Source organism: Elaeis guineensis, chromosome 8, assembly GCF_000442705.2.
Source record: "Elaeis guineensis isolate ETL-2024a chromosome 8, EG11, whole genome shotgun sequence".
NCBI lineage: Eukaryota > Viridiplantae > Streptophyta > Magnoliopsida > Arecales > Arecaceae > Elaeis > Elaeis guineensis.
In genome coordinates, this window is record NC_026000.2 from 117,812,472 (window position 1) to 117,833,989 (window position 21,518).

The following is a 21,518-nucleotide window of genomic DNA, read 5'->3' on the forward strand; positions in this document are numbered from 1 at the left end:
GATCAAGATTGAAGATAGAGAAGATAGACTCAATCAAGGTGGAGATCAACAGGTTTGATGAAAAGAGTAATTTTTCTTTGTGGCAAGCAAGGGTGAAAGACATGCTCATCCAACAAGGGTTGATCGATGCTCTCTTATGCAAGGAGAAGCCGACTATAATGGAGGTGCAAGATTAGAGGCAGCTCCAGATGCAGACGGTGAGTATGATTTGTTGGTACCTAATGGATGATATAGTGATCCATGTACTTGATGAGACTTTTTTGATGGTGATGTGTCGAAGCTCGAGGAGTTATATATAGTGAAGTCCCTCACTAACACTTCCTTCCTTTGGAGGTAGTTCTACCAACTATGGATAATCAAAAGATATAGCATGCAGAAGCATCTTAGCCACTTTTAAAAGATCCTTGCTAACCTCTTTGGCAATGACGAGAAAGTTGAGAAGAAGACCAGGGCATTGGTCTTGTTAGCGTCGCTTACCCCTTTGTATGAGTCCTTGGTGACTACTCTTCTATTAGGAAAGAGCACCATCAAGATGGATAAGATCACCGCAGTGATTCTTCAGAATGAGGTTCTCAGGAGGGAGAACCCAGCTTCAAGCTCAGCCGGCAGTAGCTCAACTTTGACAGTTTTTAGAGAAGCAGATGGCGACAAATGAAGTGGTAGGAGATCATGATGAGGATGGTCCAAATCTAAGATGAGGGACTTAAGCAAGATCAGATATTACCGATGCGATGAGTTGGAGTATCTAGCTAGAGATTACCCACAATGAAGAGATCGGACGAGGACTACTACAGCGATGGCCAGTAGCGAGTCAGAGGATGATGTCCTGATGATATTTGACGAGGTATCTATTTCTTTTCAGTAGTAAATTTTAGATTCTATATGCACCTATCATGTATGTTACAGAGAGAACCTATTTAACTCTTTGAAAAGCAATGAGAGCACTGTTCATCTGCCGAATGGATCGAGCTGTGCAATTAGGGATATTGGGACGGTCAGTTAGAGGACATATGATGGTACAGTGAGGAGATTGAGGAAGATCCAATATATATTTAATTTTAGAAGAAATCTTATCTCATTGAGTAAACTGGATTCGACCAGCTATAGGTGGAGAGCTGATGGAGGAATCTTGAAGGTTTTGCATAGCTATAGGATGATATTGGAGGGAAAGAATAGGATAAAATGATATTACTATCTGATAGGGAGCCTAGTGTGAGGTGGAGCTTCAAGAGCCAGAAGAAGCTTAGAGTAAGGTAGAACTCTAGGTGGAGGTAGATTGGGCACGAGATGTGAGACTCGAGAGGATGACAGGTGATATCGCTAGGTAAAATTTTATTATCGTAAGAGGCCATTTCAAGTAGGTCTCAGATCAGGAGGAGCACAGCATACGATAGAGATGGGATAAAGTAGCCTATCTCGACTCTCATGTTTGTCCATCCATGATCAACAAGTGTTTGCCCCATGGCATGGGGACGAGAAGATCCAAAAGCTCTCAGAGTTAGGAGGAGACCGAATATCAAGTCGAGGTAGAGATTGTTGAGAAAATATCTCGAGATTCGATCCATAATAAACCCATAATGACATCCAGGATGATGAACAAAGTCCAACGAGTCCAAGAACAGTCCAAACAGAGTCCAGACAGCAAAGATATGCATAAAGAAAGTTCGAAAAGGAGTTGGTATAGCCCACAACCGTCGAAGGGGCCCACAGGCCTATGCAGGCCAGCGACGGTATGGGCTAGCCCAGTGGGTGAGTGCGGGAGCTCAGACTAGTGTAGATGCATGTGGGCCAACCTAGCCAGCCAACAGACTCAGTGGACTGATGGTCCATCGTGGATCGACGGTCCATGGGAAGGCTGTGGATCGAGTACCCATTTTTTAGGCATTTTGTGCGGTCCATGATGGATCAACGTAGTTTCTCTAGCCATTTCTCATGGTCCATGGGAAATTTTATGGACCGACAACACGATCCGATAGCTCTGGGTGATTCTCGATCTTGGTCTAATGGCTGAGGAAGCTAGCAATGATCTGAGAAGCTTGATCGAGTGCGATCAATTGGCTGAGAAAGCTTGCAGCATGGATCGGATGGTTCAGATGCTTTTGGAGTCCGATCAGGAGTCTGATTCTAATACAGTCTGAGTTTTAGGGCTATAAATAGCCATGTGGATGGAACAGAGATAGAGCAGAGGTGTTTAGCAAAAACTTGAGAGATACCTACAATCGAGAGAGAGAGTTCGACAGGCAGCAGTAGCAGACCCTAGAGAGGTACCGATAGAGAGCAGAAGCAGGGACTTCAAGCAAACTATCAGACAGCGAACAACGGTTATTTCAGAAGTATCTCCTTAAGAGAGAGTTTTTATGAGAGAGAGCTTCTTATTGAGAGAGAGACAAAGAGAGAGATTGGTGTACGAGGGTTGAGAGTGTGATCTCCTCTTGTAAATTTTTTTTTCTCATAATGAAGGTTGCATGCCCCATAAAAGCGAGCCTTTTGACTGATCTACATATTTGATTATTTTTTTATTTTATTTCTTCTTTCTTCCTACTGTAATGAGTGGTACCAAATCTACACAATACTAGAGGCATTAAATATTATAATAATTTATGTTATTTATTAAGAATTTGATGTTCTCTAGTCTATTTTACAGATACTTGGGAGTTTGGATTTATATGCTCCAAATTGAACTCAAATCAGATTAAATTTGAGTGAATCAGGCAATTAGCTCCTATTATAGTATGAACATGACTTAAATCTCAAGGGTCCAGATTAAAAGATTACTCTTCATGAAAATCCAGTGTGAACACGACTTATTGATCAATAGAGGAGAAGTAATATGAAGATCTAAAGATTCTTATTCATGCTCCCACTTCTCATAAAACCCAAAAATCTCTCTTAAATCAGCCACCCCCTATTCATGAGAAATAAGGCTGCTCCCACCCCTCTTCACATTAAACCTCTCCATGCCTTAAATCCCACAACACACGCCCCTTCCTTCTTTCCCTCTTTCCACCATGTGGTCCCATCCTTCTTGATTCCTTTCCTTATTCCAAATCTCAAACCTATTCAAACTCAAATCTTATAGCATCTTTATCTCTTAAAAACTTCCTCAAATTAATTATCAACATCATCTAAAAAGTCATCCCACACCCCAATGTGGTTTCATGCTAAAACTTTCTCGCCCTAGCCCTCAACTTTCTCACACACACCCTAAACCTTTCTCTCCATGCCATCTAAGGATTCCACGCCCTTCTCCTTAGCCATTTTAAATCCCATGGTCCACATATTTCACGCCTCACAAATTTCAATGCCCACTTATTTCAATGCCCCAACTCCAATATAAAAACCCTAGGACACCTCATATTCCCTCACGCACACATTCATCTAACACCCCACAATTTCTCTCCCTTCTCTTTCCTTTCTTACCAAAGAAACCCTAGCCCTAACTCTATTTAAAGAACCCAGGCCTTCTCCTAAAAATCATCTAGAAAGGGGGCAGCACAAAGAAAGAGAGGGTGGGCGGCAAGCTTGGGTTAAAGACTGCTTCGAGGCAAGAGGTGCTGAGAAGAAGATTTTGTCTCCTACGTCATCTCTACACCAATACCAATTTGAGATCAAGATCCAAAGAGAAAAAAGAGAGAGGAAACTAGCATGCTCCAAGGAGTTTGAAGGAAGAAGGAGGTCATCGATCATCTCCCCGACGAGGTTACGAAATTTGCTTCAAGAATCTTTATTTACAAACTTTCTGTTTATTTCCTATTCTTTACTTTTATGTTCCTTTAATTTTCTCGTAATTAAATTTTGATTTTAATCAATGAAAAGTTAATTTCATGTTCTTTAAATTCTTATCTTTTAATTACATGCTTTATTTTTATTGCATGTAGATGCTAAGATTAGTTAGTAGATCTTAGTACCAAACTTTTCTTTATGTACTTTTAATTTTTTCTTTTGATTGCTATATTTCTTTTAAAATTCTTACGATAGGATTTATATTTTAATTAATATAAGATTTAAATTTTTAAATTTATTTTTATTGTAAATAGATACTAAGATTTAAATAATAGATCTTAGTACCGAGTTTATCTTTCTACACCATTTAATTTTTGTCTTCTATTTATAATTCTGTTTTCAAAATCTTTCTTTTTTATTATAAAAATTAAAGATATCAAATCAAAGCATTTTCTTCTCCATGGATTCAATCCAACTCACTATTCTCTACATGTTTTTAATTTTTTTAATAAAAAAATAGATATTTAAACTGATAAACATGATGTCTTAAGGACAACATCGCGATCTATCAAGTTTTTGGCATCGTTGTCAGGAAAGGCATGAATGCTAAATTATTTTTTTATTTTTTTGATTTTTTTTTGTATACAACTTACTAACTTTTTCTTGTTTTTCATATAGAAAAAAAGAAAAAAAAAAGGAGAAGAAAAAGTTGCCAATCTTGTTTGGTAAGATCAATCCTAATCCTAAACTGCTTTCCTTTTTAGTATTAGTTGCTTTATTTTCAAATTAACTCAAAAGTTATCCACATAAACCTAATAAAAATTACATAATAAGAGTAGAAACTTAATTATTTAGAGCATTCATCATCTTAAATTTATTTTTGGTGATCTTTGGAGATAAGATAAGCTTTCAAGTTTGATTAGTTTCATGCATCTAGTTCAGTTGTATAGAACCCCTTGTTTGAACTTGGTTGTGCACCTTCATTCTAAATTGATTTAAGGGCAACACCCATTAACAAAATAAGATGAAAATTTTATCACACTTTCTTAGTCCAAAAATAACCAACCAGCATCCTGCATTAACCCAAGTCCAATTAAAATTCAGTATACATTGATCTTTAAGATCAATTGAGTTCAGTTTGAGTATTATGATGAAGTCAAGTACATAGTAAATTTGGACTCACCCCTAAAATGATGTCTAAGATAAGAGGTTAAAAAGGTTAAGCCTAAGTGGGATTGTGATTATTTAATTAGGATCATTGTGATTAGCATGGAGAGCCTCCCATGACCCCATCTCTTACTTGGCTAGTTGAAGGAAGTGGATTAGACTTAACTCGCATCTAGACTGATTCACATTACATCGAACTGTTAGGTCTAAGTAACCCTTAAGTGTTAGGTTTAATTATTTGCTAACTTGATTGTAACTAAAAAATATAAAAAAAAACTAATAAAAAAAATCTAAACCACACATTAGGGTTGCACTGATACATGCACGTTAAGAGATCTCTTTTTTCTGATCTAGTTAAATTTAATCTTAAAATTGAACGACTGATACATATTAAATTCGATAACCAAATAACTGAAAATCCTGAAGAACTACCTAGGCAGATGAAAGAATATTTTATTTCTTTCACCTATAACCCATCGATTTGTATCCACTTATCTGAAATCCCAACGAGTCAATATAAGATCAAGTCGACCACAATCCAGATGCTCCTATCTTTCTATAGAAATACCAATGAAGATCCTTATAAACATCTGGATGAGTTCTTAGAGATATGTTTACTGTAAAAATCTAGAACTTTACTAATGATACACTTAGACTGACCCTACTCCCTTTCTTACTTAAGGACAAAGCCAAGTACTGGCTTGGCATAATAGGGAGACTAATCCGAACTTGAGCTGAAATGCAGCATGAGTTTCTTAAAAAATTTTATCCCATAGGTAGAACCAACACCATGAGGTGAGCCATCACTGGATTTACTCAACTTCTAGGAGAATAAATTCATGAGTCATGGGAGAGACTTAAGGAATTTCTTAGAAAATGCCCACATCATGGTCTATCTAAGTGACAAATTATTCAAGCCTTGTATGAGGGTTTAGGTGATCAGTATGGACAAATGGTAGATGCATCTTATGGAGGTGCATTCATGAGTAAGAGTGAGGATGAAGCCCATGCCTTGTTTGAGATTTTGAGTGAGAACTCGATCAATCATGCTTCACTATCTTCTTATGAAAGGTCGATTCCTCATCATAAGCAGGCAAAAATCTATAAAATTAAATATGCAAACTTAGTCCTAAGGCTGACTTAAACCTAATAGCTCAACTAGATAAAATCAACCTTCTTGTCCAGAAGTTAGATCAAGTCATAGCCCTAGATCAATAAAATCCTACGTAATATACACCACCTCCCAATTATCAAAAAATTTATTCTATTTGTACTAGCCCAACCCACCATGTGAGTGAATATCCCATGACTGCATAGTTTTTACCTTTCATCCAAGAACAAGTTCAGGCTACCCAAGGTTACTCCAAGCCTATTAATGATCTATTTTCAAACATATATAATCCAGATTAGAGGAATCATCCTAATTTTTCTTGGAGACCCCAACCAACTCAGACTCAGACCCAAATTCCACCAGCATAAAATTTTCAAAATAGGCCCCAATATCAGAACTATGTCTATAATAGAGATCAGCCTAGTCAGCCTATCCAGCCACCATACTATAATCAGCCATCATAGCCATCTCCTTAATAGACCAATTTAGCCGATGATAGATTTAATCAACTCCAATAAATGATTATCATCCAACAGCAATCTATCACTAGACTAGAAGTACAAATAGAATAGATAGCTGAGTCCAGCATGAGGAAAAAACTAGGTCAATTACCAAGCCAATCTATCATAAATCTGAGGAACAACCCATCCACTGTCTACTAACCATCTGGATCTAGTCATTAATTTAATGTCCCACCTAAGAATCCTCAATTGGAGAATGCCAATGTAATTACTAAGCTTAGAAGTGGTAGAATTCTTAAAGACCCATATCAAGACTAGGTGAGAGAGGTTAGTATTGATACTAGCCAAAATAAGAACATAGAAAAAGAGATTAGTACTGAGATAGAAGAACCTAAGCCTGAAACTAGTACTGATACTGGTTTCAATCTGAGTAAGAAAGATAAAAGAAAGAAGAGAGTGGATGAGTTAGCTGAAACATATAAACCTAAAGTCCCATTTCTTTCAGCCCTAGAAGTCGGTTCTTTTCGCAAAAAAGCAAGGAGCACACAACGAGGAGCTAATAAAATTATTTAAGCAAGTACATATTAATCTACCCCTACTCGATGCGCTTCAACACATTCTGGCTTATGTTAAATTTTTTAAGAAACTTTGCATCCAAAAACATGAGTCACGAATCACAAAGAGAATTATGCTGTCTAAGGATGTAAGTGCAATCCTGTTGAACCCATTGCTTTAGAAAATAAAAAATCTTGGTGCTCCTTTGATTTCATATATTATAGAAGGCATCATCTTTGACTGAGTATAGATTTAGAAGCTAGTGTGAACCTACTTCCAACCTCGATCTATGAAAAATTTAGAATAGGAGAACTGAAACCCATGTCGGTTATTTTGCAACAAGCTGATAGATCTGTAAAGACTCCATGTGGTTTGATTGAGAATATCCTAATCAGAGTAAATAAATATTATTTCTCAGTGGACTTTCTCATACTTGATATAGAACCATCCCAAAAGCTAAATCAATATCCCATAATTTTAGATCGTCCATTCCTGACAAATATCAATTAAAAAATAGGAGTCATGGATATTTTTTTTGGAAATTAAAAGGTAAGAATTGATATTTTTAATACCTCAAAGTACACTCAAAAGGAGAAAAAATTATTTGGTAGTTGAATTAATAGATGAAATAGTTGAATTTGATTCCTCCTTAAAGGTGAATGCCCTGCTTGATTCACCTCACCCATTAGAATTTTTCAATCTAGTATTGATCCTGGGTAGGTGAGAGAATCGACATAGTCTAGCTGAAGACTTAAAATTTAATGCTTGTTAGGAGACAACCCAATATGTAAAATAAAATAAAAAAATTTATATAAAAAAATAAAAAATAAAAAAAAAAATTACAGTCTTTATATTGATGATGACCTCCTCCTCTCAGGTTGTTTCTCTCCCCATACATTTTTTTTTGTTCTTATGGTTTAAATTTATTTCTTTAACTTATTTATACCATTAGGGATAATGATATTTTAGTTGGAGAGTAAAAAAATCTTTTGAAATTTTTAAAAAATATTTTTAAAAAATATATCTTTTAAAAATTTTTAAAATTTTTGAAAAATTTTTTAAAAATTTTTTAAAATAAAAGTTTGTATAAACCATATATCCAAAAAGAAAATCTTAAGCAAAATAGTCTAAAAATAATAATAATAGTTAAAAATATTTGCTAATGACTGTAGCAAGTTAACGAGTAAATTAGTTGGTCAGACTTCTGGTAACCTGCTTAGATCACCTAAAGGCTATTAGCACTTTTAATTGTACATGCATACTGATGAGGCAGAGTAGGTGTTGATTATAAGACTAACTGAAGATTTAATTATCATTTAAAATTAATAATTAATATATAACCAATTAAAAATTTAAATTTGAGGAAAAAGCTTTCTGTCTAAAATAAAAGTGTAAAACACAAAATATATAAGAATTGTCCTAAGCTTAGTAACTGGATGTCTGCATCTGAGTCAAGTGTAGAGGTTCGCATCAAACAGTGAAAGAAAGGCCATGATACTCAGCATAATTTAAAAAAAAAAAAAAAAAGAAGGCAGTGTGAAAGCTACCTTAGTTCATGAACTTAATTTGAGGTATATAAAAAATTAATCGAAATAAAGTGATAAGAGAAGATATATTTATCCTTTACAAACCAGCACCCAAATGCTAAATTAGTCATCACAAATACAAGTGCTGTAAATCTTTGATGTATTCTAAGAAAGTCTCTGATTGTACTGACTATAAAATTTGCTTCTGAAACTTAATACTTAGTGATACTTGCTAAACTTTTTGACTTTCAATCTTAGATCTACTTTTGTAAAGGAGGATCTTAATAAAATATGGTGATAAAAAAAATTATTTTTATTGTTTTGCTAAGAACTAGCAATGAGTAAGTTAGGAGATGTAATGAATACTTGAATTAAATCACTAGAGGTATTAAATATTATAATAATTAATATTATTTATTAAAAATTTAATGCTCTTTAATCTATTTTGTAGATAATTGAGAGTTTGGGTTCATACGCTTCAAATTGAACTCAAATTAGATTAGATTTGAGTGAACCAAGCAACCAGCTTCTATTACAATATGAACACGACTTAAATCTTAAGGACCTAGATTAAAAGATCATTCTTCATGAAAATTCAGTGTGAACGTGACTATTGATCAATGGAGGAGAAGCAATATGAAGATCTAAAGGTCCTTATTCATGCTCCCACCTCTCATAAAATCTGAAAATCTCTCTTAAATCAGCCACCCCCTATTCATGAGAAATAAGGCTGCTTCCACCCCTCTTCACATTAAACCTCTCCATGCCTTAAATCCCACAACACATGCCCCTTTCTTCTTTCCCTCTTTCCACCGTGTGGTCCCATCCTTCTTGATTCCTTTCCTTATTTCAAATCTCAAACCTATTCAAACTCAAATCTTATAGCATCTTTATCTCTTAAAAACTTTCTCAAATTAATTCCCAACGCCATCTAAAAAGTCATCCCACGCCCCAATGTGGTTTCATGCTAAAACTCTCTTGCCCTAGCCCTCAACTTTCTCATGCACACCCTAAACCTTTCTCTTCACGCCATCTAAGAATTCCACTCCCTTCTCCTTAGCCCTTTTAAATCCCACGGTCCCCATATTTCATGCCTCAAAATTCCAACACCCATTTATTTCAACACCCCAACTTAAATACAAAAACCCTAGGATGCCTCATATTCCCTCACGCACACATTCATCTATTGCCCCATAATTCTCCTTCTCTTTCCTTTCTTACCATAGAAATCCTAGCCCTAGCTCTATTTAAAGGAGCCCAAGCCTTCTCCTAAAAATCATCTAGAGAGGGGGTGGCATAAAGAAAGAGAGGGTGGGCGACAAGCTTGGGTTGAAGGCTGCTTTGAAGCAAGAGGTGATGAGAAGAAGAGTTCTATCTCCTATGCCATCTCCATGCCAACACCAATCTGAGATCAAGATCTAAAAAGGAAGAAGAGAGAGAAAACCAGCATGCTCCAAAGAGTTTGAAGGAAGAAGGAGGTCATCCACTATCTTTCAGATGAGGCAGCAGAATCTGCTTCAAGAATCTTTATTTACAAGCTTTCTATTTATTTCCTATTCTTTGCTATTATGTTTCTTTAATTTTCTTATAATTAAATTCTGGTTTTAATCAATGAAAAGTTAATTTCTTATTCTTTAAATTCTTGTCTTTTAATTGCATGCTTTATTTTTATTGCATGTAGATGCTAAGATCTAGTTAGTGGATCTTAGTACCAAACTTTTCTTTATGCACTTTTAATTTTTGCTTTTGATTGCTATATTTCTTTTAAAATTCTTGCAATAGGATTTAGATTTTTATTAATGCAATATTTAAATTTTTGAAATTTATTTGTATTGCAAATAGATGCTAAGATCTTAATAGTAGATCTTAGTATCGAGTTTATCTTTCTACACCGTTTAATTCCTATCTTCTATTTATAATTTATTTTCAAAATCTTTCTTTTCTTTTTTATAAAATTTAAAGTTATCAAATCAACGTACTATCTTCTCCATAGATTCAACCAAACTCACTACTCTCTACTTATTTTTAATTTTTTTTGTAAGATATTTAAACTGATAAACATGATGTCTTAATGAAAACATCATGATCTATCACTGATGCATGATGCAACACAGAAACAAAATGTGGCAAGAAATCCTAAATCGTGAGAGACCCAAAGATTGAACATGTCCAAGACTTAGGGGGCTAGAAAAACTATAAAAAGGACCTCAGGCACATAAGAAAAAAATCATCTGGGAGAGGGGGAGGCATAAGGTGGCAAGCAAGCTTAGGGTTTTGGATTGGCTTATAACAAAAAGGTACTTAGAAGAGAGCTTTGTTCCTATGCTATCTTTACGCCTACACCATCTTGAAGTTTTGATCCAAAGAGCAAGAAGAAAAGAAAGCCCAGCATGCTCTAAGGAGTTTGAAAAAAAATAGTTCATCAACCATCTTTTCGATGAGACTGCGCCAATCTACTTCAAATCTTTATTACATTTTTATTTTATTTATTTATTCTTTCAAATTTTTATTATAATTTTTTTTATTTTTTTTACTTATTTTTTTAATTTTTTTGTAATTAAATTCTAAATTTAAATTAATGCAAAAGTTATTTTCATGCTCTTTAAATTTTTGTTCTTTATTTTCATGCTCTTTAAATTTCTGTTCTTTATTTTCATGCTCTTTAAATTTTTGTTCTTTATTTTTATTACAAGTAAAAACTAAAATCTAGATAGTAGATCTTAGTATCAATTTTTTTTTATACTTTTAATTTTTATTTTTTGACTTAAATTATTTTCTTGATTTTTTTTTTATAAAATCAAAATTTTCAAATTAGCACTGTCTTCTCTATGGAATCAATCCAACTCATTACTTTTTATATATTTTTAATATATTTAAAAGTTAGATTTAAACTGATAATCATGGTATCCTAACGACAATATCGCGAGATATCAAATTTTTAGCATCATTGTCGGGGAAGGCACAAATGCTAAGATTTTTGATTTCTTGTGAATACAGCTTACTAATTTTTCTTGTTGTTTTTGTCAAAAAAAAATAAGAAGAAAGAAAGCCTTCAATTTTGCTTAGTGAGATCAATCCTAACCTTAGTTTTTTTTTCTTTTTTTAGCATTAGTTGCTTTCTTTTAAATTAATTTAAAAATAACCCACTTAAATCTAATCAAAACTTCATGACAAGAATAGAAATCCTAATTGCTTAGAGCATCCATCTTTTAGATTTACTTTTTGATGATTGTTGGAGACAAGATGAGCCTCTCAAGTTTAATTAGTTTCATGCATCTAATTTAGTTGCATAGAACTTCTTGTTTGAAATTGATTGTGCATATTCATCTCAAATCAATTTAAGGACCATACCTATTAACAAGATAAGGTAGGAATTTCATCATTCTTCTCTAGTCCAAAAATAACCAACCAGCATCCCTCATTAACCCAAGCCTCTAAATTAAAATTAACTAGACGTCAGTCCCTAAGAAACTCGAGCTCAATAGGACAAGTGACTCCAAAAGTTAAACCAAGTTGAACCGAGCTGGGCTTAGTTGATCAATTGGTGTCTAAGAAAGTGGTTCAGAGACTACGTCTCAAAGAAAGATAATTATTTAATTAGTTCTAGTCGCTGACTTAGCCAACTTAGTTAATGTCTAAGAAAAGCAATGGGGGACCCCCACCAATCATACACTTATCTAGCCAGTTGGTTAGTTAGGTTTGCACTTGTAGTGTTTGATAGTGCACTTAGAATGGTTAGGATCTATCTATATTTAGGGTAACCTCAAGATAGAGAGTCTACTTTGTGCTAACTTGATTGTAATTAACATCTAGCCACAACTAATTCTTCTCATCTATCATCTTTAGGTTTAAGACTCTCTTAGGATTCTCATCTTTAGAACTTCTCTCTTTCTTTCTCTTCTTTTCTTCTTCCTCTCTCCCTCTTCCTTTAAAAAAAATATAAACCACACATAGTAAGGTTTGCACTGGTACATGCACGGTAGGAAATCTTTTTTTCTGACCTAATTGAACTCAATCCTGAAATTGAACGGCTGATCCATATTAAATCTGAATATTAAATAGCTGAAATTTTGAAGAACCACCTAGGCAGATGAAGGAATACTTTATTCCTTCCACCTATAATCCATTGACTTGTATTTACTTACCTGATATTTTTGTAAGCTATTATAAGATCAAGTCAACCAAAATCCAGATGCTCTCATCTTTCTATGGGAATACCAATGAAGATCCTTACAAGCATTTAGATAAATTTTTAAAAATCTATTTCATAGTATAGATCTAAAATTTTACTGGTGATGCACTTAGACTGACCTTGCTCCCTTTTTCACTAAAGGACAAAGCCAAGCACTAGCTTGGCACAATAGGGAGACCAATCCGAACTTGGGCTGAAATGCTATACGAGTTTCTTAAGAAATTCTATCACATTAGTCAAACTAATATATGAGGTGAGCCATCACTAGATTTGCTCAGCTTCTAGAAGAATAAATTCATGAGTCATGGGAGAGACTTAAGAAACTTCTTAGAAAATACCCACACCATGATCTATCTAAATGGCAAATTGTTCAAACTTTCTATGAGGGTTTAGGAGACCAATATAGATAGATGGAGAATGCATCTTGTGGAGCTACATTTATAAGCAAGAGTGAGAATGAAGCCTATGTCTTGTTTGAAATCTTGAGTGAAAACTTGATCAACTAAGCTTCATTATCTTCCTATGAAGGGTCGATTCCTCATCAAAAGTGGACAATCTATGAGATCAAGCATTCAGACTCTAGTCCTAAGGCTGACTCGAACTTGATAGCTCATAAATTAGATGAAATCAACCTTCTTATCCAGAAGTTAGATCAAGTCATAATCCTAGGTCAATAATCTCCTGCATAATATGCATCACCTTCTAATTATCAGAAGATTTATTCTATCTATGCTAGCTCAGCCCATCATGTGAGTGGATGTTCCACAACTATACAGTTTCCACCTTTTATCCAAGAATAAATTCAAGCTGCACAAGGCTACTTCAAGTCGGTTAATGATCCATTCACAAACACATATAACTCAGGTTGGAGGAATACCCCAATTTTTTTTAGAAATCTTAATAGACTCAGGCTCAGACCCAAATTTTTGCTGTGCAAAACTTTCAAAATAGGCCCCAATACCAGAGTTATGTCTATAATAGAGTCAGTCTAATCTGTCTATTCAGTCACCGTATCACAATCAGCCATCATACTCACTTTCTCAACAGATCAATCTAGCCGACGATAGGTTTACTCAATTTTAACAAATGATTATAACCAAACAGTAATCCATCACTAGGCTAGAAGTATAAATAGGATAGTTAGCTGAGTCCACCATGAGGAGAGAATCAGGTCAATTATCGAGCCAACCGATAGTGAATCCCAGGAACAACCCATCCAATATCCACCAACCATCTGGATTTAGTCATCAATCTAATATCCCACCTAAGAATCTCTAATTTGAAAATGTCAAAGTAATTTTTGAGCTTAAAAGTGGTATGATTCTTAAGGATCCATACCAAGATCAGGTAAGAAAGGCTAGTATTGATGCTAGCCAAAATATGAACTTAGAAGAAGAGGTTAGTACTAAGACTAACCACAGAAGAATCTGAGTCCAAAACTGATACTAATGCTGGTTCCAATTTGAGTGAGAGAGATAAAGAGAAGAAGAGAGAGATGAGTTAGCCAAGACATATAAACCTAGAGACCCATTTTCTTCAGTCCTAGAAGTCGGTTCTTCCTACAAAAAGTAAGGAGCACGTAACAAGAAACTAATGAGATTATTTAAGTAAGTTCATATTAATCTATCCCTTCTCGATGCGATTTAGTACGTTTCGACTTATGCTAAATTTCTCAAGAAACTTTGTATCTAAAACATGAGTCATGAACTACAAAGAGAATTATGCTATCTAAGAATGTAAGTGTAGTTCTGTTGAACCCATTACCTCAGAAAATGAAAGATCCTAGTACTTTTTTGATTTCATGTGTTATAGGAGGCATCACCTTGAACTAGATCCTGTTAGATTTAGTAGCTAGTATGAACCTACTTCCAACCTCGGTCTATGAAAAATTTAGGATAAAAGAACTACAACCCATGTCGGCTATTTTGCAACTAGCTGATACATCTGTAAAGACATCATATGGTCTAATTGAGAATGTCCTAGTTAGAGTGAATAAATATAATTTTCCAATAGACTTTTCATACTTGATAAAAAACTATCCCAAGTGCTGAATCAAAATCCATAATTCTAGGTCATCCATTCCTAGCCACTGCCAATGCCAATGATAATTGTAAAACAAGAGCTATGGATATTTTTTTTGGGGATCAAAAGGTGAGAATCAACATTTTCAATGCCTCAAAGGATGTTTAAAAGGAGAAAAACTATTCTGATTTGATAGATGAGATAGTTGAGTTCACTTCCTCCTTAGATTTGATGAAGGATGATATTTTAGATAAGTCCATTGAAGAAATCCAAGTCTAGGAGGTGAATGCCCTACTTGATTTACCTCACCCACTGCCTTGGTCAATGAGAATTATGCTACTAAAATTTTTCAATCCAGTATTTGATCTTAGATAGGTGAGAGAATCTGTATTGTGTCTGGCTGAAAATGATAAATTTAGCGTTTGTTAGGAGGTAACCCAGTTTTTATATTTAAAATTTTTTTTTATTTTTAGCTTACCTTCTTTTTAAGTTTAGGACTAAGTTAAAGGGAGAACCAATTGAAAAGACTTCGAGTGAAATCATAAAGGCCACGTTGAACCAAGTACACATCTAAATCAAATGATATCTCTCCTTTTCTTTCTCTTTATCTGTCATACTTTATTTTTTTACTCCATTGAGGACAATATTGATTAAGTTGGAGGGAAGAATAATAATAATAATAAAAATTTAAGTTCTTGAATAAGTTAGTATTTAGTGTTTAGGCACCTAATTGCGCTTAAAAATTGAGTTGAATCAAGTATTTTTTTTTAAAGTAAATTGATGCATAGACCCGAGAGTTTGTGAGATATCAAGAGATCAAATATTAAAAAAATCTAATAAATAGTTAAGTTTTGAATATAAATATTTTTTTCTTGAGTATTTTTAATTTCTCCTATTAGCATCAAAGAAAAGTTTACTTTTTATAAGCTTATATAGGATAACTATATATTTTTTTATAAAATAAATTATTTTATAAAAAAAATTTCAAGAACTTCATGCTGAATAACATAAGCAAGCATTGAGTTTTGCATCAAAAAGTATGAAGATAAAGAAACTCTATTGTAAAGCTAGTCTTAACTCGTAGTCTGTTTGATTCGAGTTAATAAGTCTGAGAGATATTTTATATCTAATGCCCTAAAGCCATCTGGTTCGAAAGTCATTGGTTGAAAACTCGCTACATAGATCAGACAAAAAGCTTAAGAAATTAAAAAACTCAATAGCAGCACAATGTTAAAAAATATAAAAAAAAATCAATAAATAGAGGATGGAAGTAACACTACACTTACCCATGTGAAAGTTAGATGATTTAGAGATAAAAGTAGAGACAATTTAGAAAAAATTCAAAAAAAATTCAATATTCTTCACTTAATTTTCATATTGATTAAGTACTAATATGCCAATAATATACCTCACTCGTGTTCTACTGAACATCGATGGCCTTTTGAAAATTATTGATGACATTCGAAACTCTAAGCTAAATGGTACTTAGTCCTAAATCTTTTCTTTACTTGAGGACGAGCAAAGTTCAAGTTCGGAGGTGTGATCAGTGTATTAAATGCGACATAAAAGATATTAAAATATTTATTATTTATTATTTATTATTTTTTTAAGAATAATTAATTATGAAGACTTCATCGCAAACCAACAAGCAACGGCCATCCAATACGTACAGATGAAGCTCGAGTTCAAATTCAGACCTGTTAGGTGAATGACATGTGAAGATACACGAAAAAAATAGAAAGAAAGAAAGGAAGTGGGACCCATGGCTCTTAAAAGAGAGAGAGAGGTGTTGTTACGAAGAGGAGAGTTATGAAGGGGACCCATGGGATTAATGAAGTAATTGGAGGGTGCAAGGCGTTGTGAGCTGATTCAAAATAAAAAGCAGCTGGTGCATGGTTCAAGCGAGCAAGCTTCATGCATGTGGGTTTGAGCACTGGGATAGGAGCGAGCGAGTGCGTGGGGTGCAGGTTCGCAGCAAGGACTCATGTGGTGTGCTGACATGTGATGCAACATGAAAATAGAATGTGGCAAGGAATCCTAAATCATCGGAGGCTCAAAGATTGAACATATCCAGGACAAAGGGGTCAGGAAAGCTATAAAAAGGACCGCAGGCACATAAGAAAAAAATCATCTGATAGAGGGGGAGGCATAGGGCAGCAAGCAATCTTAAAGTTTTGGGTTGGCTTCTAAGAAAGAGGTACTTAGAAGAGAGCTTTGTTCCTGCGCTATCTCTATGCCTACATCATCTTAAAAATCAAATCTAAAAGAAAAAAAAAAAGAGGAAGCTCAGCATACTCTGAGGAGTTTGAAAGAAAAAGAATTCATCAACCATCTTTTTGATGAGGCTATGCCAATCTACTCTGAATCTTTGTTACTGTTTTTATTTTGTTTACTTATTCTTTTAATTTTTTATTATAATTTTTTTATTTTCTTTACTTGTTCTTTTAAATTTTTTGTAATTAAATTTTGAATTTAAATTAATGCAAAAGTTATTTTCATGCTTCTTAAATTTTTATTCTTTATTTTTATGCCCTTTAAATTTTTGTTCTTTATTTTCATTCTCTTCAAATTTTTATTTTTTATTTTTATTGTCAGTAGAAGCTAAGATCTAGTTAATAGATCTTAGTACTAAGTCTCTTTTTTCATACTTTTAAATTTCTATTTTTCAACTTAAATTACTTTCTTTTTTTTATTTATAAAATCAAAATTTTTAAATCAGCACAGCCTTCTCTATGGAATTGATCCGATTCATTGCTTTCTACATATTCTTAATATTTTTAAAAATTAGATTTAAATTAATAATCATGATGTCCTAATAACAACATCGCGCAATATCACTGTACATTGTTATAGCCCAAGCCCAACTAGCAAGACCCAAGCCCAAAAAAAAAAAAAAAAAAGAAACAGGGGAACCGGGAAGAAGACTCCCGGTAGGAGTCTTCTTCTCCGATTAAACCCTGACGATCGGAGTCCTAGGACCACCAGGAGTCCTAGGGCTCTCTATAAAAAGACCTTCCCCTTCCTTAGAAGCCGATCATCGTCCTATTTCCCTCTCTTCCTCCCTGATTTTTTCGATTTGGAGCCGCGGATACTTGTTTCGTTCTCGTCGTGATTGCTCACCGGCATGGTCACCGGAGGCCGAAGTAAGTTTTTCTCCTCTTCCTCTCTTCTTTCCCCTTCTTCCCGTGCCTCTGTGCGCGACTGTCGGTGATGGGTGTCGCCGATTTTTGGTTGAAGAAGAGACCCCTGTTTGGTCTCTTCTTCCCTTGGGTTTTCTGGCACCGGCGATCACAACCGACTGCCGGCCTTGCCTCTCCTAACTCGGGAGAGTGGCCCCCCTCTGCCACCGGCCTTCACCGTGTCGGCCGTGGCCTGAATGGTCGGGCAAGGGAGGGGACCTGCCGGTCCCCTGTTTCGGCCAAGAAGAAGCCCGAGAAAAAAAGAAGAAAAAGAAGAAAAAGAGAAAAAAGAAGAAAAAAAAAAAAGAAAAGAAGAAAAAGAAGAAAAAGAGAAAAAAAGAGAGAGAGAAAAAGAAAAGGGAGAGAGAAACTTTCTCTCTCTGCTCTCTCTCTTAGATTTTTTAAGATTTATGGAATTAAAAAAAATAATATAATAATAATATAATAATAATAAGAAATATAAGAGGAGTTTCCATGGATCAATCCAAAAATTCTGGATGCTGTCATCAGGTTGATCCATGTAAGGATATTAGATTTTAACAAATTTTAATTTTTAATTCGATGAAATTTTGATCAAAAAAAATATGATATTTGATGTATCAGGTCCAGAGAAGGATTTTCAAGATTTCTAGAATTCTTAGTTTGAATTTTCTTTTGAGGTAAGTAGTGTTTACTTTTATTGAATTTATCTGATAAATTATAAATTCTGAATGAAATAAATTCATGGTATGCTTTGCTTGAAAATATTTATTGAAAATAATTATTGAAATTATTTATGATTGAAGTTAATTGTAGAAATTATTTATTATTGAGGTTATTTGTTGAAAAATTATTATGATGTATGATCATAAAGAATGATATGATTGTTTTGACTCAAATATCATTTATCTATATTATTTTTGAAAATAATATATGAATTGGAAGATGATATGAATTTGACAACCTGACTATGTAAAGGACCCCGCCAATGGGGCATATACGTGGCAATTGATTGTCCTAAGGTTTATATCGCTAGCAAGACCAGCGATATGTCGCCAGAGAGACCAGTGATAAATTGCCAGCGAGACCAGCGGTTCCAAAGGACTTGGCTGCCAGATGATTCGCAGCCTACCGCAAGCAGATACGCGGTATTATGACCCTGCCACAAGAAAAATATGGTCATCATCATGGTTGGTAAGAAGAACTTAAGAAATTAATGAATTTAAGATGATAAGCATAATTTGAAATTATGATAAATTGAATTTTATATATGATTGATAGTATGATTATGATTTCATGAAATTACATATTATTTTTGTTATTATTAGTAAATCGATATGTATAGTATTATTGCCTGATTCATTCAGTTAAAGGTATACACTGCTTACTGGGCTATTTAGTTCATGATGAGTTTTATGTTTTTTTCTTTATAGATCCAGAAAATTAGCATGATGCGGGATTTCGGTTGGGAGAGCATTAGAGATGGAGTTAGCTCATTTGATTTAGGAGATTTTTTAAAATTGATTCAAGACTTTTATTTTAAGTGTTGACTTTGTCAGATAATTATTTTTCTTTTGGACACTGAGTTTTAATTTGTTATTTGAACCAAGGTTTGATTACTAAAAATTTAAAAATTATTTAACTTTATGTGTAAGATATCATGATGAAATACCTTGCATGCTTATGGAAAAAGTTTTCTATGAGTATGCGGCGGTTGCCATGACCCTCGATTCACAATCTCAGATCGGAGGTGTGACAATTAATATGGTATCAGAGCATAAGTAGATAGATAAAGATATGTAAAATAGAATGGGCGAGTCATGGGTAGATATTAGAAAATTTGAGAGGTTAGTTATGATGATTATGATCTGACCTGTCTCAATTAAGTTTATAACCTTATTAAGGATAAGTTATTATCTCAAATTTATCATAGGTCAAAATGCCTCCACGACGAACGAAGAATACTCAAGGAGCGATCAGAGGGACATCAAATCCACTTGGTGATAACACTCCCCAATTGAATAGCGGCACATCTCAACAGGAGGAATTCTTGATCCTACCGAAAATACTCCGATAGTACAGGAGGAGCCGAACATGACTCAACTAATACAAACTCTGATCGGAGTAGTTCAAACACAACAACAGTTACTTCAACAATAACATGCACAGCCACGTCAACATCCTCCATCGATACCTGGACATGGAGAACATCCGATGCAGAGAAACAATATTGTCGAGTTTAAGAAGCTAGCCCTTCCAGCCTTCAAAGGGACCATCGAGCCATTGGAAGCAGATAACTGGATTATGGAAATGGAGAAGGCATTCGCCGTGCAAGAATGCCACGATGAAGAGAAGATCCGCTATACAGCATATCTGTTATAAAATGAGGCATACAACTGGTGGCGTATACTTGAACAAAAATATGAACACGATAGGATACCACTCACTTGGGAGAGATTTCAAGATGAATTCTTTGACAAATACTTCCCTCAAAGTGTCAGAATACAGAAAGAGCAGGGGTTCATTCATCTGAAATAGGAGAACAGATCCGTTGCAGAATATGAAGCTAAATTCATGGAGTTAGCCAAGTTTGTTCCAAGATTAGTTGAGATTGAGCAAGACAGAGTGCATAAATTGAAATGAGACTGAAGACAGAAATTAGAAAATAAGTTGTACCCTATGAGTTAACTACTTATGCCTCAGTTGTGAATAAAGCTCTAATAATTGAGAAAAAATTAATGAAGCACATGCAGAGAGAGAACGGAATCAGAAGAAGAGAAATAGGTTTGGTGGAACTCAAGGATGAAATCAGAACAATAAGGGTCCAGCAAAGAAGCCAGCAAATGATAAGAATCGTGAGAATGAGATAGCTAGATATTCGAGATGTGGCCGAAGAGAGCATGAGTCTTCTAATTGCCCATGGAATACTGGTTCTTGTTTTAGCTGTGGACAGAAAGGACACAAAATTGCAGATTGCCCCCAGAGGAATGAGAATAGATCCACACAAACAAAGGATGGAGGTCAAAGGCTGAAAACTCAAGGAAGGATCTATGCACTCACACAACAGGATGCTCAGGCCTCTAATGCTGTAGTGACAGGTATCATTTCTGTATCTGGTATTTCTGCTTCAGTTTTGTTTGATTCTGGTGCTATACACTCCTTTATATCTACTACTTTTATTAGACAACATGATATAGTATGTGAATCTATGAAAACCAAATTATATGTTGAGACACCAGTAGGTGGTATTTTGAGTACCGAAAGTATGTGCAAGTCATGTAGTATCAGAATAGGAGAAAGAGAATTACCGACAGATTTGGTGGTCCTAGATATGCATGATTTCGATGTCATTCTAGGAATAGATTGGCTTGCTACTTATCATGCCTCTATGGATTATCATGGAAAGAGAGTGAACTTTCAAATACCAGAAGAATTGACATTCAGTTTTGATGGAAGTACAGGAACCACCCCTCCACGTATTATTTTATTTATGCAAGCTAGACAGATGCTAAGAAAGGGATGTAGAGGTTACCTAGTATCAATAAAGAATAAAGAACATGATGAATTGAAGTTACAGGATATTCTCATCGTAAATGAATTTTT

At 34.5% G+C, this 21,518-nt stretch overlaps 1 non-coding gene across 1 annotated transcript; it reads right to left on the minus strand.

Moving 5' to 3' along the window:
- Positions 1-5,675: 5,675 nt before the first annotated feature.
- On the minus strand, positions 5,676-5,784 carry LOC114912951 (small nucleolar RNA R71). Its single transcript, XR_003798970.1, has one exon. It is a non-coding gene; the product is annotated as a small nucleolar RNA R71 (small nucleolar RNA).
- Between the last annotated feature and the right edge of the window lie 15,734 nt (positions 5,785-21,518).